The following is a 15645-nucleotide window of genomic DNA, read 5'->3' as shown; positions in this document are numbered from 1 at the left end:
ACGATCCTTTAAGTTTTGGGCATAGTCCTGAATGCGAGCAATATCCATTCCCGGATTCAGAGCAGCTGTAGTACATTCATTAATCAAGTGTGGTCCCAAGCTACCCATAAACCTTTACACCCGATCGGTCATCTCGGCTACAACAGTAGGAGCATATCTAGCCAAGGAGTTAAACTGAATGCTATACTCTCGAACACTCATGTTGCCCTGCTCCAAGCTAAGAAACCTATCCTGTTTGGCTCGGCGGATCTCAATAGGTAAATACTGCTGTAAGAATGCCTCAGAAAACTCTCTTCATCCTGCTGGTGGGGCGGGAGGTCCCTTAGACTGCTCCCAGGTCTCATACCAATCCACAACAATAGCCTACAATCTATAAGAAGCCAGCTCTATCTGCTCAGTATTGGTAGCGTGCATAACTCGTAAGGTCCGCTGCATCCGATCTAGAAAAATCTGTGGATCCGCATTTGGATCAGTCCCTCTGAACACCGGAGGGTCCAGGTTGATGAAATCCTGGACTCTTGCACTAATAGCTCTATCAGAAAAACCAGGAGCCTGACGTTGGGCCTAAGAGGCCACTAATCGAGTCAATAGTTGTACAGCACTCCGCATGTCCAAATCCTGATCTAGAGCAACCAGGGGAGGAACTAAAGGTACATTAGCTCCCCTATGCTCCTCTGGTGGCGGTGGTGCTGCTCCGGAGGCTTGAGAATCTGCCTCATTCTGAAGCTCGTGCTGATCTACATTAGCGGGTGGCGCTCGACTGGTGCTTTCCCTCGCCTCAGTCCCTAACCTTAGGGTACTCTTTTGTCATCTAATCGTAGGCATCGCTGGAAATATAAACTAAATAAAGGTTAAGAGTGAATAGTTATGACTTGGTTTTGTCGCACGATCTAGATAAAAAAAAAAGGTAACCATCCTAAATGCCCTATAGCCTCTTATTTATAAGTGTAGTGCACAACAAACCCATAAACAAAACACTACTAGACACGGCTTGCAGACTCCCATGGAAAGCCCTGCGCTAATACCAAGTTTGTCACACCTCAACCTTCGGGGGTGTGGCCGGCACCCGGCTTCGAAGGCCCGAGCCAACAACCATGGCATTTATAACCTAAGACATGAACATTGGGACGACAAGGCCACTAAATGACAATAGTAAGGACTAAATATGGAAACCTACAAACAGAAGAAGCCTAATAACTTATATATACATATTCAAAGCTGACAAAGCCATAACGAAAATGACATCGACTATCCAGAAGGCCGGCGAGGCCAGACAAAATAAATATACACTGACTGCAAGTCTGCAAGTTTCTAAGAGTATTGTACGACATCTACTAGTCGGGAAAGGGCCCCGTCATACCTAAACCATATATACACTTATGCAGTTGTACCTAAAGACTCAGAACCAGCAACTCCAGAGAAGTGGAGTGCGACACCCATCAAATGATCTCGGTATCCTACAGAGAAGGCGTGCCGACCTACTTATCTGCACTTGTGGGAATGAACACAACGCACAAAAGGGACGTTGGTACAAAATATATACTGAGTATGTAAGGTGGTAAGTATAAGCATAACGAATGTAATAACATAAGAAAGAGGTGCAGAAACTACCTAAACTTAGAATAAGGCCACTGCAGGCATCTAGAGAATACAACATGACTATAAATACATGAACATAAAATTATTCCTCACTGTGGAGGCATATACAATATCATTTAATAATAAATCCCTCTTTGGAGTGAACTCATCGTAACTGCCCGACCATAAAGGACGCGGTAAATATCTGCCCAGCTGATCAACGGTATGCACAGCTACATCCCTGCCCGATTGTCTATGACACGATGCGAAAATGAAAGAAATACATCTAGGTGCACATCTACGTGCCTGCCCAGCCGACTATAGCTCGGCGCGGTAATGAAATAAATAAATACATATATATATATATATATATATATATATATATATAAGTGCAGTGCAAGACCGACCTCAAAGGGATATCATAGAAGGAGTCGGAGTGACCTATCGTCGTTATCCTCTGACTAACGTTATTGTCACTATGTCTTTTATCTTCAATTCAAGAGACAATAGACATGGAGAACATGTAAGATATTTGACATGAATTACACATAAAGAAGAGTTCAACTCAATCGGATAGTAGATGGTCAATTCAAGTTTAGCGGAAACATTACAATTGATGGCTACAAGAGATATAGAAGCATGAAAGGTGCGTGAGAGAAATAATACATATAGGGCAGAACTTAGTTTAATCATGATGAGGCGTGTTCATCTCATATTTATCGGAAATGTTTCAATGGAAAGTTTGTCGAGTTCTAGTCATGCCACAAAGAAGAAGGAAAGCCCTACATATCTTGTCGATAAAGCTATATATGTTTCCCAAGTCCGTGGACACCTTACGAATGGCTACCTACAGTATATGAACAATTCGGGATCATGTTTATAAGTGTGGCGCGCTTCACACCCATAACCAAGACTCTACTAGACACGGCTCGTAGACATTCCCTAGGACGAACTGCTCTGATACCAATTTGTCACACCCCTACCAGGAGTATGACGGGCTTCGACCCGTAGGCCGGGAACCACCTGACTTATTCGTTACTTTGAATATTATAAACCATAACTCAAGAACACCTGCACGCAGAAAAGGTCTAAAATAGGAATATCCGCTCATTCAGCACATGTGTACATATGCGGACCGACAAGGTCGCCACAACATAACGTATATCATAAAGCCGTCAAGGCTAACAGTAAAGCGCCAAGAGCTCACAATAAGGCCGACAAGGCCACTAATATATATATATATATATATATATATATATATATATATATATATATTATACAACATCATGAATCGGTGGAGCTATAAAACATCTGACTGTACACACACACGTCTACGAGCCTCTACATGGAATACAAATGATCATAAGGACAATACCAAGTAGACTGCAGCTCCGAAGAAAGTGGAGTGCTCATGAGAATCCGCTGATAGAAGACCTACGGGTCTGATCCGTCTCTCTGCCTACCTGCGGGCATGAGCGCAGCGTCCACAAAAAGGGACATCAATACGACTAATGTACTGAGTATGTAAGGCATGAAATAACAACATAATATAGATATGAAAGGTAACATGGAATAAGAGAGATAACCTGTACATCTGAATGCCTCATATGGCGGATGTCATGCATGCTTAGCCTTTAAAAAAAACATTTCTATACATATACATAGTACCATGCCCGGCCATTAAGGCTCGGTGTCATATATATAGTATCATGCCCGGCCATTAAGGCTCGGTGTTATCATCATTAGCCCGCGTCCGGGGCAATATCATAACATGCCCACTGTAGTGGTGTGCACATCTACGTGCCATGCCCGACCGACTATAGCACTGCGCGGTGTGAGAAAATACATACATATATATAAATCATGCATGAGAGCCAAATAAAAGCTATAAGTACATCGGAGTGACGTAAGGTCGGTAACCTCCGATTTTCATTATGGAATTATCATCATCGCTATATATCACCTTGAAGGAACAATTATTATAAGGTGAGATCAACAACAATGAATAAAATCGACATAATCATGAAATAAGCTCAATAATCTCATAAAAGCATTGATCTCATAACTTGAGACTTTTAACCCTAAAATCATCATCATAATCATCATAGAAAATATCCTCATCTTTGACATCATCATTATCATCATAAAAACATGTTCATCGCTGTTATCATAAGAGCTCACAGAATCATAAATCTCTGGTTTGGAAAATACGGCATTTTGGAAAAACATTTATGGATTATCGGGAAAGGAATCATGCCTTGGAGTCATCAACTTCTAACTTTTAAAAACAAAGAATTTACGGAAACATTTATGAAATCGTACCATAGGAATCATGCCTTTGAAAGAAAGGGACAAGCCTTAACATACCTGGAAGATAATTTCTCGACTTCCAACTTACTTCATGTCTTGCAATTCACTTAAGATTATTCGTAGCCTCGTAATCTACATATACAACCAATCATACTATTGTTAGGATCATCATACGCTCGTCTTAAGCCCTTAATTAAAATCCTTTTAGATTCTGTCGAAATTCGGGCAGCATTTCCCCTGTTTATATGCCTAGCCCGAAATTCTAATTCAGCAGCCAACAACATCAACAACAATATCCTCAACATTCTACAAGATAAATATATGTATTTTCATCCAATATTCTCTTCAAACATCAATCCATAAGCCAACACATCAACACAACAAACTATAACTTTTATTCTTGTAAATATTCCTTAATCAATGTTGACAAAGAAAGAAATTCAATGATTCATACCTTGTATTTACTAAAGTAACAAGATCTTCAATATTTACTTGTTCCCAAGCTACTCTAACACAAAAATGAAATTATAATCGCGTCTACACGTTGTCCGGACTTCGATTAGTATTCCGTAGCTTGAATTTTGCTCAAGATCCTCACTTCTATGTGAGATTTAAGAGCCCTTTTTGTTGCTGAAATTTCTAGAAAAATTTGGAGAATTATGATGATGAAAAAAGAGGGTTTTTAGCCCTTTTATAGTGAGTTGGGTCGGCAGTACTGTAGCAGTACTGTAGCGGTATTGTAGAGGTACTGTAGCAGTCCTGTTTCTGCTTTTGTCAGCTCAGTTTGTAACGTTCGTAATTCTCTACTCCGATGTCCTATCGATGAGAGGTTTATTGCGTTAGAAACTAGACTCGGCGAACTTCATTTTAGGCTTTTGAAACACCTTAAAACTCCTAATATACTAGGAGATATACCCCTCCGAAGTTGATTAAAAATCTACCCAACATTTCTCAAATTTTCGTCAAACTTATTTTCTTCAATTTGCTTGGTCTCGAAACCTTCCGAAACTCTCCATACATGATATTTATCATTTATTATACATGATAATGGCCATGTTCTTGTGTTTCAAAATAGTCTTTCCCGATTGCGACTTACGAGATCATAATCATCCTTTACTTAAACAATATACTTAATAATGCCTCGTTCCTCATACTCCAAAGTTGTTTTACCTCGCCATAACTCGACATACTTACATTCAAATTTAACCAGTGCTTCTCTGAGGTACGGGGTGTAACATATTCCATGTTACCTTTTATGTCTATATTATGTTGTTATTCATGCCTTACATACTCAATACATTATTTGTACTGACGTCCCTTCTTGTCGACGCTGCGCTCATGCCCGCAGGTACGTAGGAAGACGGATCAGACCCGTAGGTGTTCTATCAGCGGATTCTCAGGAGCACTCCACTTACTTCGGAGCTGCAGTCTATTTGGTATTGTCCTTATGATCATTTGTATTCTATGTTGAGGCTCGTAGACGTGTGTGTATAGTTAGATGTTTTATAGCTCCACCGGTTCATATTGTTGTATAATACATTGGTGGCCTTGTCGGCCTTATTTTGAGCTCTTGATACTTTACTGTTAGCCTTGCCGGCTTTATGAAATACATTATGTTATGGCGACCTTGTCAGTCTGCATATGTACATATGTGCTGAATGAGCGAATATTCCTATGTTGGGCCTTTTTTGCGTGCAGATATTCTTTGAGTTATGGTTTATAATGTTCAAAGTCACGAATGAGTCAGGTGGTTCCCGGCCTACGAGTCGGAGCCCGTCATACTCCTAGTAGGGGTGTGACAAATTGGTATCAGAGCAGTTCGTCCTAGGGAATGTCTACGAGCCGTGTCCAGTAGAGTCTTGTTTATGGGTGTGAAGCACGCCACACTTATAAACAAGAGGCTGCAGGGCATTTAGGAACCATTTACCTTTCTTTCTTATCTTAGATCATGCCATAGAGCTAAATCACAGGATATGATGTCTGTTACATTCGACATTTTTGAATATTCGGAGAAATTCGAGATAACTTGACTTGTAATGAATGAGGTTATATTTGGATCTTACTTAGTATGAATGTGTTGGCTATGACAACATTGGTGTGGAAATACGAGAGGAGGCCAAGGGCAAAATTGGAATTTTGGAAATTAGTTTCGGAAGTTACAAAATAAGATTTATAGTCAATTGGGCTAAAAAAAAAGAAAATGAGGCCCAACAAAGGGAAGCCCAACCGGCCAAATAATGGCCCAAATCCATGGAGAAAATTTATTTTCCATGTGATAATTAAGAATAAGGGACCATATTATATATATATATGCATCATTATCCTTAGATCTTTCAAGAAACAAGGAGAAAGAACAAACCAAAAACAAGAACAAACACAAGGGACCATTCAGCCCTCCCTTGGAAATTCAAGACCAAAATTTAGCCATCAAGAAATTTAGTTCTTCAAGTAAACTTGCTAATTCAAGGGTGCTAAGTAACGTGGAGTCGTTGTTTCGGACAATCGGCGGTTCGTTTTATCTAGCTACCAACTTGGGTCAAGTTAAGAAGTGAAGAAGAAAGGTGAGTTTGAATCTTGTTTTATGTGTTATGCATGGTTTGGAGATGTTGTAGTAAGCTAAAAAGGAAGAAATTCATGATAAAAATAATGTTGAAGTTTGGCCGTGTGTGAGGTTTTGACCGTGTGTGTGTGTGTGTGTTGTATGCTTATGATGGGTTGAATTTATGTTATAGTCTAGTTGTGGTGATGGTGGAATTTGTATTAGAAATGAAAGTTGAATGAATTAGTGGAAGTTGGAAAATATAGGAATGTGGCCGTGTGATGTAGGGATTGAAATGGAAGTGAATTAAATTTCTTTAGTATGTTAATTGTGTTATTGTGAAGTGAATGAAAGAATAATGGTTCTTGTTGTCATGGAAACCTTGTTGTTAAGTTGTTGTAGGAAATTATGCAACTTTATCGTAGTTTATGTAAATGTGGAAATGAAAGTAGAAAGATGCAAATTATGATTATCATTGATGAAGTTGGAAGATAGAAATATGTCATGAACATGTTTGCTAAAGATTAGAAGTTGTGGGTAAATTATGCCTTTGGTAGGAAGCTTGTATATTGTGTATACCTTATGAATATTTTGTGGAAATGATATGATATGCCTCCGAATCATGTTGTAATGATCTTGATGAGTAACGAATATGAAAATAGTAAGATTGGTTTGGAAGTGTAAGGTCGGAATGAAAGATATTGTGTTATGTCGGAAAGATGGCTAGTTATGCCATATTGTGTATTTTGTAGTACTTGTTGTTGTTGTTAATGTTGTTGTTGGATTGTTGGGTTGTTGCTGTTGATATATTAAGCCGAGCTAAGTCTCGGGGATGTTATATGTATAGGGGAAATGCTGCCGAAATTTCGATAGGCAATTATGTGATTAAGTATGGATTCTTAAAGGCTTGAATTTGACAATTGGTAAACATGACCATTTGTAGATTCTGGGCGAAATTGGAATTGAAGCTAAGCGAGCGTAAGGCGCAACTGAGGTATGTAAAGCCTACCCCTTCATTCTTAGGCATGTTCTAAACGTAATAGGCTCGGCCGCGAGCCTTAGATACGACTCCGTTCCTCGGAATTCGAGATTGAAATCCGCCCCAATTCCTTCAGTAAGATTGAATCAATTTCCTTATAACTTGTCTTTAAAGTGAACTTTAAGTATGCAACTTTCCTAAACGGAGTCGGAATACTTCCAAATGATTATGGACGACCTCATAAGGTCTACTATCTGTAATTTACGTACGCCGCCTCGGGTTGGTCCGAGGTGGGCCCACGAAGCCTCGATACCTTTTTTTATGACCTTAATTGTCGTGTTTCTGTCCGATTTTCACAGGCAATATCTGGACTATTATTCTGATCATGATATGACTACTTTTTTTTCTATAAATCTTACAAAATGATTCTGACATCGGGAAATCTGATTCTGGTAATAATCTGTCGTGCCATCCCAAGTGAGATATAGGCGCGAATTATGAATACTGTTCGAATACTTTGGTTTGACTCGCCGTTTGGCCTACTTCAGTTCTATTGAGTCTGTATAATGATCTGTATGTATGTGGTTTCTCATTAATCTGTTCGTGGATGCCTCAACGCTTCCTTCACTACGCCCGGGCCAGGTTCTGTTATCGTGCATATTCCACTGCATTGTTCACCGCGTCCCTCGGTGTGCGGGCCGGGGTCTGTTTACATCTGTATATGATATTATGATGTGTGTATGGGGATGGCGGCCAGGATGGCATATGATCTGATCTGTCTGTCCACCGCGTCCCGTACTAAGAGGGCCGGGTTCTGTTACCGCGTCCCTCATGAGAGGGCCGGGATCTGTATGTATGTATGTATGTATATGCTATCTGCATCTGTATAAGCATATGACTCTGTATGACTCTGCATGCATGATTCTGTCTGTCCGTCTGGATTATGATTCTGTCTGTCCATCTGGATTATGATTCTGTCCGTCCGTCTGGATTATGATTCCGTCCGTCCGTCTGGATTATGATTCTGTCTGTCCGTTTGGATTATGATTCTGTCCGCTATACTTCTGTGCTTCTGGTTTAGACTATGATTATGTTTGTTATATTTTCGCTTTACATACTCGGTACATTTTTCGTACTGACCCCCGGTTCTTCGGGGGCTGCGTTACATGCCCGCAGGTACAGACGCACCCGGTGATACGCCGCCAGTCTAGGGCTCTGATTCTGCTGTTTTGGGAGAGCTCCTTGATCCGGAGCGTGTACTTTTGGTATATATCTTCCGTCATCTACATATTCTGTATATATAGTAACTTGGGGTACGGCGGGACCCTGTCCCGTCATCTGACTCTGTATGTCTGTTAGAGGCCTGTAGATATGTATGTGGGTTACGGATTGCTACTGTTCAGGTAGGTACGTACGATTTTGTGACTCTGTCCGTTATGTTAGCCTCATCAGCTTATGTGTAAGTTTCAGTGTGCTTATGTATGTATATATTTTCGCGCGCGCCGTATTTGTATTGGCTTGAATCTGAGAACACCTATTATGAATTCTCTGTCTGGTTCGCCAACTCTGTTAGGTAGGTACGTATGGGTACCCATTTAGGGTACCAGTCGCGGCCCACGGGGTTGGGTCGTGACAATGTCCCTAATCCTAACCCAAATGTTTTGATCATGGATAAACAATTAATTATGCCGCTACGAGGAAATTGTTGAGAATTGAAGTTGTTCATTCGAAAGGTATGCTTCCTGTTTTATTAATATGGATAGACATTAATATAAGAACTTGAGCAAGATATTATGGCTATTTGGATTGCTCTGTAGGGCATTGGATGTGTTTTTTAGGCTGTGTGCAGGAATGAGGTAGTAAGAATTATAGAGGAAACTCTGCCGAAACTTTTACGAATTGAATTGTTTGCATTTCTATAAAGAAAGAGTAAAAGGGAAACTGTGACCATCAGCTATTTGGTAAGTCATGATTGAAGGAACAACTATGCGATGCTTTCAAAGAGAAGTTTTGGAGTGATTTTTAATTTAATTTAAAGGAGGAACCCTGGAGGGAAAATGATTAATAGTTAAGAAACTGGGATGAGTTGCATCCGAGATTTCGGAGGATTGGGACCTATTGGAAACATAAAGAAAGTTGACATTACGAACTCAAATACAATATTATGGTTTATAGATTAGATTGATAACAAAGAGATATTGATATGGGAAAAGGAAGTTAACGAGTACGGGAAAGTTCCACCCTAGAAATATATATATATATATATATATATATATATATATATATATATATATATATATATATATATATACGAGATCAAGTTTGGTTTGTACTCATAGTGGAATGTTCTGCAATTTTCTAGGTAGATATTATTAAGTGGCAAACGGGAAAGAGAACTTTAAGAGCAAAGGAAATCAAGGAGGACCTTGAGGACAGAAGTACGAGAAAAATGCGGTTATAAATTAATTAAAGGAAATTATGTGATCGGTGACGTTAAGAGGAAGCTTAATAAATTAGTAAGGTTGGTCAAAGGTAGATAGTGATGGCATACGACAGTGGATTTGGAATAGAGATGCGATTATAAAGGAAACAGGACGAATATACGAGGAATAGACATACATACGAGCAAGCTATGGTATCGTAAAGGAAAAAATAAGAAATGAACGAAGGAAGAAAGAAAAGGGCATATTTTTCTATAATTTCATGATGAGAATGAGAATCGACGGGACATTAGAAGTATTATGACGCATGATTATGATACAAACAATTAGTTAAGAGAAACTATGGGACACTATGAGCTAAATTAAGGAAATGGCGAATCATGAGAATGAATGAGAGAGAATATCAACTTTTACAGTATGGTATAAACCTAACTCAGAATCGGGAACCAAGAGTAAGAGAAATCTCAAGGGTACTGGGGGAAGGATGTCTATGAAGGAAAAAAAAATTACAGCCGAAGGAGCATGGTATAGTCGGGCATCCTATAAGGAGCCTAACGAATTCCGATGTAACCATTGATTCATTAACCTAGGGACTATTAAGCATGAAGAAAGGAAGTGGTTTGAGTTGTGTCCAATATGTGTGGACATTTGACTTGATACAAGAATCCAATTAGCAAAAGAGAAATAAGTCAAACCATGCGATGAAAGTAGCTCTGGCATTATATGGACTAGAAGAGTTGAAGGATCGTTAGGCTCGGCCGAATGACTACCAAAGCGGTCAATAATCAAATGTTACTATTATATGAGAACATTCTTAGACGAATTAGAATATTCCCAAGTACAGAAGAAGGAAATGTACTGGTTTAAAGGAGTCGAAATTCGAGATGAACTAATATATCAAGGATGTGCTAAAGAAAAGTGGAAATGGACTAAATGCAAGTATATTATGAGACAGACATGGGAAAGGAGGCATGACAAGATAATGAAGGTTTAGCAAATCAAAGGAAATAAGTTTTGTCAATGCAATACGTTGTGTTCCGGGCTATGATTCGAATCGCTCGTACCAGAGAATTTTTTTGTTACAATTAAATATGCAGCAAACGTACCCCAAAAAGGTAACGGAAGAAGTGACAAGATCTACAAGTGATCAAGGATAAGTATCAGGGACAGACGGGATTACTAAAGAAAAATCGCAACGTTGGAAGAGATGAGAGTTTTAAAAGAGGAATATTTATAGGAATCTCAATGATCGTCAAAAGAAAGAAAGACAGTATGCCTATGGATAGCATGACAACAGTACTACCTAAGATTAGAAAATATCTCCTGCATCGGGAAATTATAAGTCACAGTTTATATCAAATCGTGAGAGTATATGTCATAGGACCATATAAATAATCGTCCTGATAAAATGGCTAGTAAAATAGTGTGGGGACGACAATAAATATTTGAAGAGGAATGGAAGCTAGTTAAGTCTCAATTAGCCGCTGCTATAGGAGAGCCAAGGACTTAAAGAGGGAAGCACACTTGTTTTGAAAGGAAGTTGTGATTAAGTAAGATTTTATTTTAGTCTCCTGCTTATGAGTTATTTTGTAATGATGTTAAGATTAGAGGAGAGGAAATTGGAGGAAAGATTCAAACAAGGATTTGAAAATATTTTGAATAGTGGATTAATATGTTGTAAGTATAATCTTGTGATAGGGGATTACAACGATGATAAGAAAATGTTGTATACAAGTGTATAAGGAATGGTGCTGAAAATTGTTGTATGGGTCGAATTGAGTCTCATTTGAATATAAATCCCTTGGCTATGATATTTTTGACGCATTGGATGAGTAATCTGAAGTAAAGTAATTAATGAGAATAATAACTCATTAGCAAGGAAATGCTATTGCAAACCATATGGGCACTCCCATAGGTGGAACTATGATGACAATGCAAGGAATTAAGGAGTCCGACCAAACAATTGACAAGGAGATGAGATGATATGTATGTAAAATCGATTAGTACTAAGAGGGATAATCTAAAGTAGCACTAGAGAAGCAAGCAAGGAAAAGTGCCACAGCCGAATAAGAAAGTTGTTCACTAGTAGAGAAATAAATGGCTACGAATCAGGAGGGACTAAGTCAACGGAAGGTGAAATCATGGAAGTAGACGAAGATAAGATTGCAGGAAAAGAATTCAAGGACATAAATAAAGGAGATGGATATTTAAGGAATTAAGAGATCCGCTTGATTGATAAACCGAAATGACAGATAATTGCGTCAAACTATGGGAAAGACTTATTAAGTGATAATCGGGTAAAGATTAAAAGTAGAAGGAGAACCCCAAAGGAAATGATCAAAGGATATTGCGTTTGATTAGATCAATCGGGTGACAATGAAACCTCGTGGAACAAGCAACATGATGGCGCTTATTGGAAAAAGAACAAATGAATGTTAAAGACAAAAGAAAGAATGAAAAGATCCGAATTCGCTGCATGACTAGGAATCTTGGTTATTTTTAGACAAACTTCTGAATTCACCCCTAATTTATTAGCCGAACTAAGGATCAGCAACTTTAAGAGTAAATTGAAGGAAAGGAATCATTAAAGAAGAAATTTGAGATGTTTTTGATATAAGTACAAGAATTACCGTTAGTTAGCCAAGTGCCAGAAGTCCAATTGAAGGAAAGAGAAATTAAGCGGGACATTTCGGTGTTAAACTAGTTGAAAGATAAAGTACCGCAAAGATTAATTTGATTGCTATAGAAAGCAAAAGATGCTAAAATGTGACCAATCTTGAATTTATCTTTAAGGGAGGAAGAACAAGAATAAGTAAACTCCAAGAAGACAAAAGGCCTGGGACATCTGTAAAACGTAAGAAAGATACATGGAGATCGAAGAGAACAAGGATCTCTGAATAAAAAGAAGATGGTATCAAAATTGGATAAAAGTATGTGGTAAGTACGGGATGAAAGGGCATACAAGAGTGTAAACAACAAAGGCTGAAGAGGCAATGAGAACGATAAAGCATAAAGAGTTAGTAGACAGACATATAATAAGAAAAGGGACGACCTTGAGTACGAGCGTAAATTTGGCCACAAAATAAGAAGGACAAACTACTTAATTCGGATAAGTTCAGTTTTAAATGAGCAAGTAAGACTGCAAGTAAGTAAAGTAAATACTGACAAATTACCTCGGAGCGAACTCTACCTCAACATTCGAGGACGAATGTTTTTGAAGGGGGGGGGGGGGGAGAATGTTACACCCCGCACTTTCACAGCATGAGCATGCCACGTACATCACCGTATTAATGGAGTATCGGAGACGTCCCATGATGTTTTGGAAGGTACAAGCCATGGGAAGTATGTAACAATGAAGTAAAGGATGAATTACGATCTCGTAAGTCATAATCGGGAAAGACTATTTTGAAACACAAGAACATGGCCATTATCAAGTATAATATATGATAAATATCATGTATGGAAAGTTTCGGAAGATTTCGAGATCAAGCAAATTGAAGAAAATAAGTTTGACGAAAATTTGAGAAATGTCGGCAGGATTTTGGGCAGATTTTTAGTCAACTTTGGAGGGGCATATCTCCTAGTATATTAGGAGTTTTAAGGTGTTTCAAAAGCCTAAAATGAATTTCGCCGAGTCTAGTTTCTAACGCAATAAACCGCTCGTCGATAGGACATCGGAGTAGAGAATTATGAACGTTACAAGTCAGGATGACAGAGCAGAAACACGTGCTACAGTACTGCTACAGTAACCGACCTGCTAGAGTGCTGCTACAGTGAACCCGACCCGAATTTGACCCTTATAAAAAGGGTAAGAACCCTCGTTTTCACCAGATTTTAGCCCAGAAAATTCTACAAAATTTGAAGAGAGAGTGAGGGAATCAAAAAGTAAGCAATTTTCAAGTGACGGAGTATTAATCGAAGCTTGGATAAACGCATAGATGTGATTCTAGTATGGTTTTGCGGCGGATTCAAGGTGGATAGTGAAGATATCGTTGTTTTAACAAAAATAAGGTATGAATCTCTCCTTATTAATATTACTTTTGGTTTATTTACGAAGATAGAGTGATGAAATGGTTGTATAATAATGTTGTTGGTTGAGAAATTGGACAAACATCACGAGGGATGTTTTATGGAATATTTTGGTATTGATGATGATGTTGTTGATGTTGGTGCTGTTGTAGTTGTTGTTTTGTTGGTATTGTGATTTCGGACTGAGCATATAAACAGGGGAGGTGCTGCCCGAATTTCGGCAGATTATAAATGGATTTATTTGAAGGACTAAGACAAGCGTATAACGATGAGTCTAACGATTGTGTGAATCCTCTTAAATGTAGACTCACGAATTCGGATGAATAAGTGTGGATAACTGGAGGTTGAACAGGTATGTTAAGGCTAGTCCCTTTCTTCTAAAGGCATGATTCCTTTCTTATGAATCCAATAGGTGTTTTCCAAATGTCCCATGATCCCTTTATGTGAATCCATAAATATTTTCCAAGAATATTCTTATTCTCAAAAGGTAGAGATTCATGATTCATAGAGTTCTTATGATGCTAAAGATAAACATGTTTTATGATGACGATGATCCTATTTCTAGAAACTCCTATGTTATAATTCCCTACATATGTTTCATAACCTCCTTACTTCCAAAAGTTAGAGTTCATGATTCAAAGGTATGACTTCTTTCTTGATAAATCCATAAATGTTTTCCAAAATGTCCCTATTTTCTGAGTCAAAGATTTATGATTCTATAAGCTTTTATGACAACAACAACAACGGACATGTTTTTACAATGTTAATGACGATGCTAAAGATGAGAATGTTTCTATGATGATTACGACGATGATGATGATTTCATATTTTAAAGTCCCAAGCTTATGAATTCAATGTAAATATGAGAATGTTGAGTTATTTTCATGATTTTCTTGATTTTTATTCATTGTTGTTGATCTCGCCTTATAATATTTGTTCCTTCAAGGTGAGATAGAACGATGATGATTATTCCATAATATAATCGGAGGTTACCGACCTTACGTCACTCCGATGTATTTATAGCTCTTATTTGGCTCTCATGCATGCTTTATGTATATATGTATGTATTTTCTCACACCGCGCCGCGCTATAGTCGGTCGGGCATGGCACGTAGATGTGCACACCACTGCAGTGGGCATGTTATGATATTGCCCCGGACGCGGGAGGCCCGGACGCGGGCTAATGATGATAACACCGAGATTTAATGGCCGGGCATGATACTATATATATGACACCGAGCCTTAGTGGCCGGGCATGATACTATATATATGACACCGAGCCTTAATGGCCGGGCATGATACTATATATATGACACCGAGCCTTAATGGTCGGGCATGATACTACATATATGACACCGAGCCTTAATGGCCAGGCATGGTACTATGTATATGTATAAAAATATTTTTTTTAAAGGCTAAGCATGCATGGCATCCGCCTTATAAGGCATCCAGATGTACAGGTTATCTCTTTTATTCCATGTTACCTTTCATGTCTATATTATGTTGTTATTCATGCCTTACATACTCAGTACATTATTCGTACTGACGTCCTTTCTTGTGGACGCTGCGCTCATGCCCGCAGGTGGGTAGGAAGACGGATCAGACCCGTAGGTGTTCTATCAGCGGATTCTCAGGAGCACTCCACTTACTTCGGAGCTGCAGTCTATTTGGTATTGTCCTTATGATCATTTGTATTCTATGTTGAGGCTCGTAGACGTGTATGTATAGTTAGATGTTTTATAGCTCCACCGGTTCATATTGTTGTATAAT

The sequence above is a fragment of the Lycium barbarum genome, chromosome 1, assembly GCF_019175385.1.
Source record: "Lycium barbarum isolate Lr01 chromosome 1, ASM1917538v2, whole genome shotgun sequence".
Classification (NCBI taxonomy): domain Eukaryota; kingdom Viridiplantae; phylum Streptophyta; class Magnoliopsida; order Solanales; family Solanaceae; genus Lycium; species Lycium barbarum.
This window is presented reverse-complemented; position numbering follows the sequence as displayed.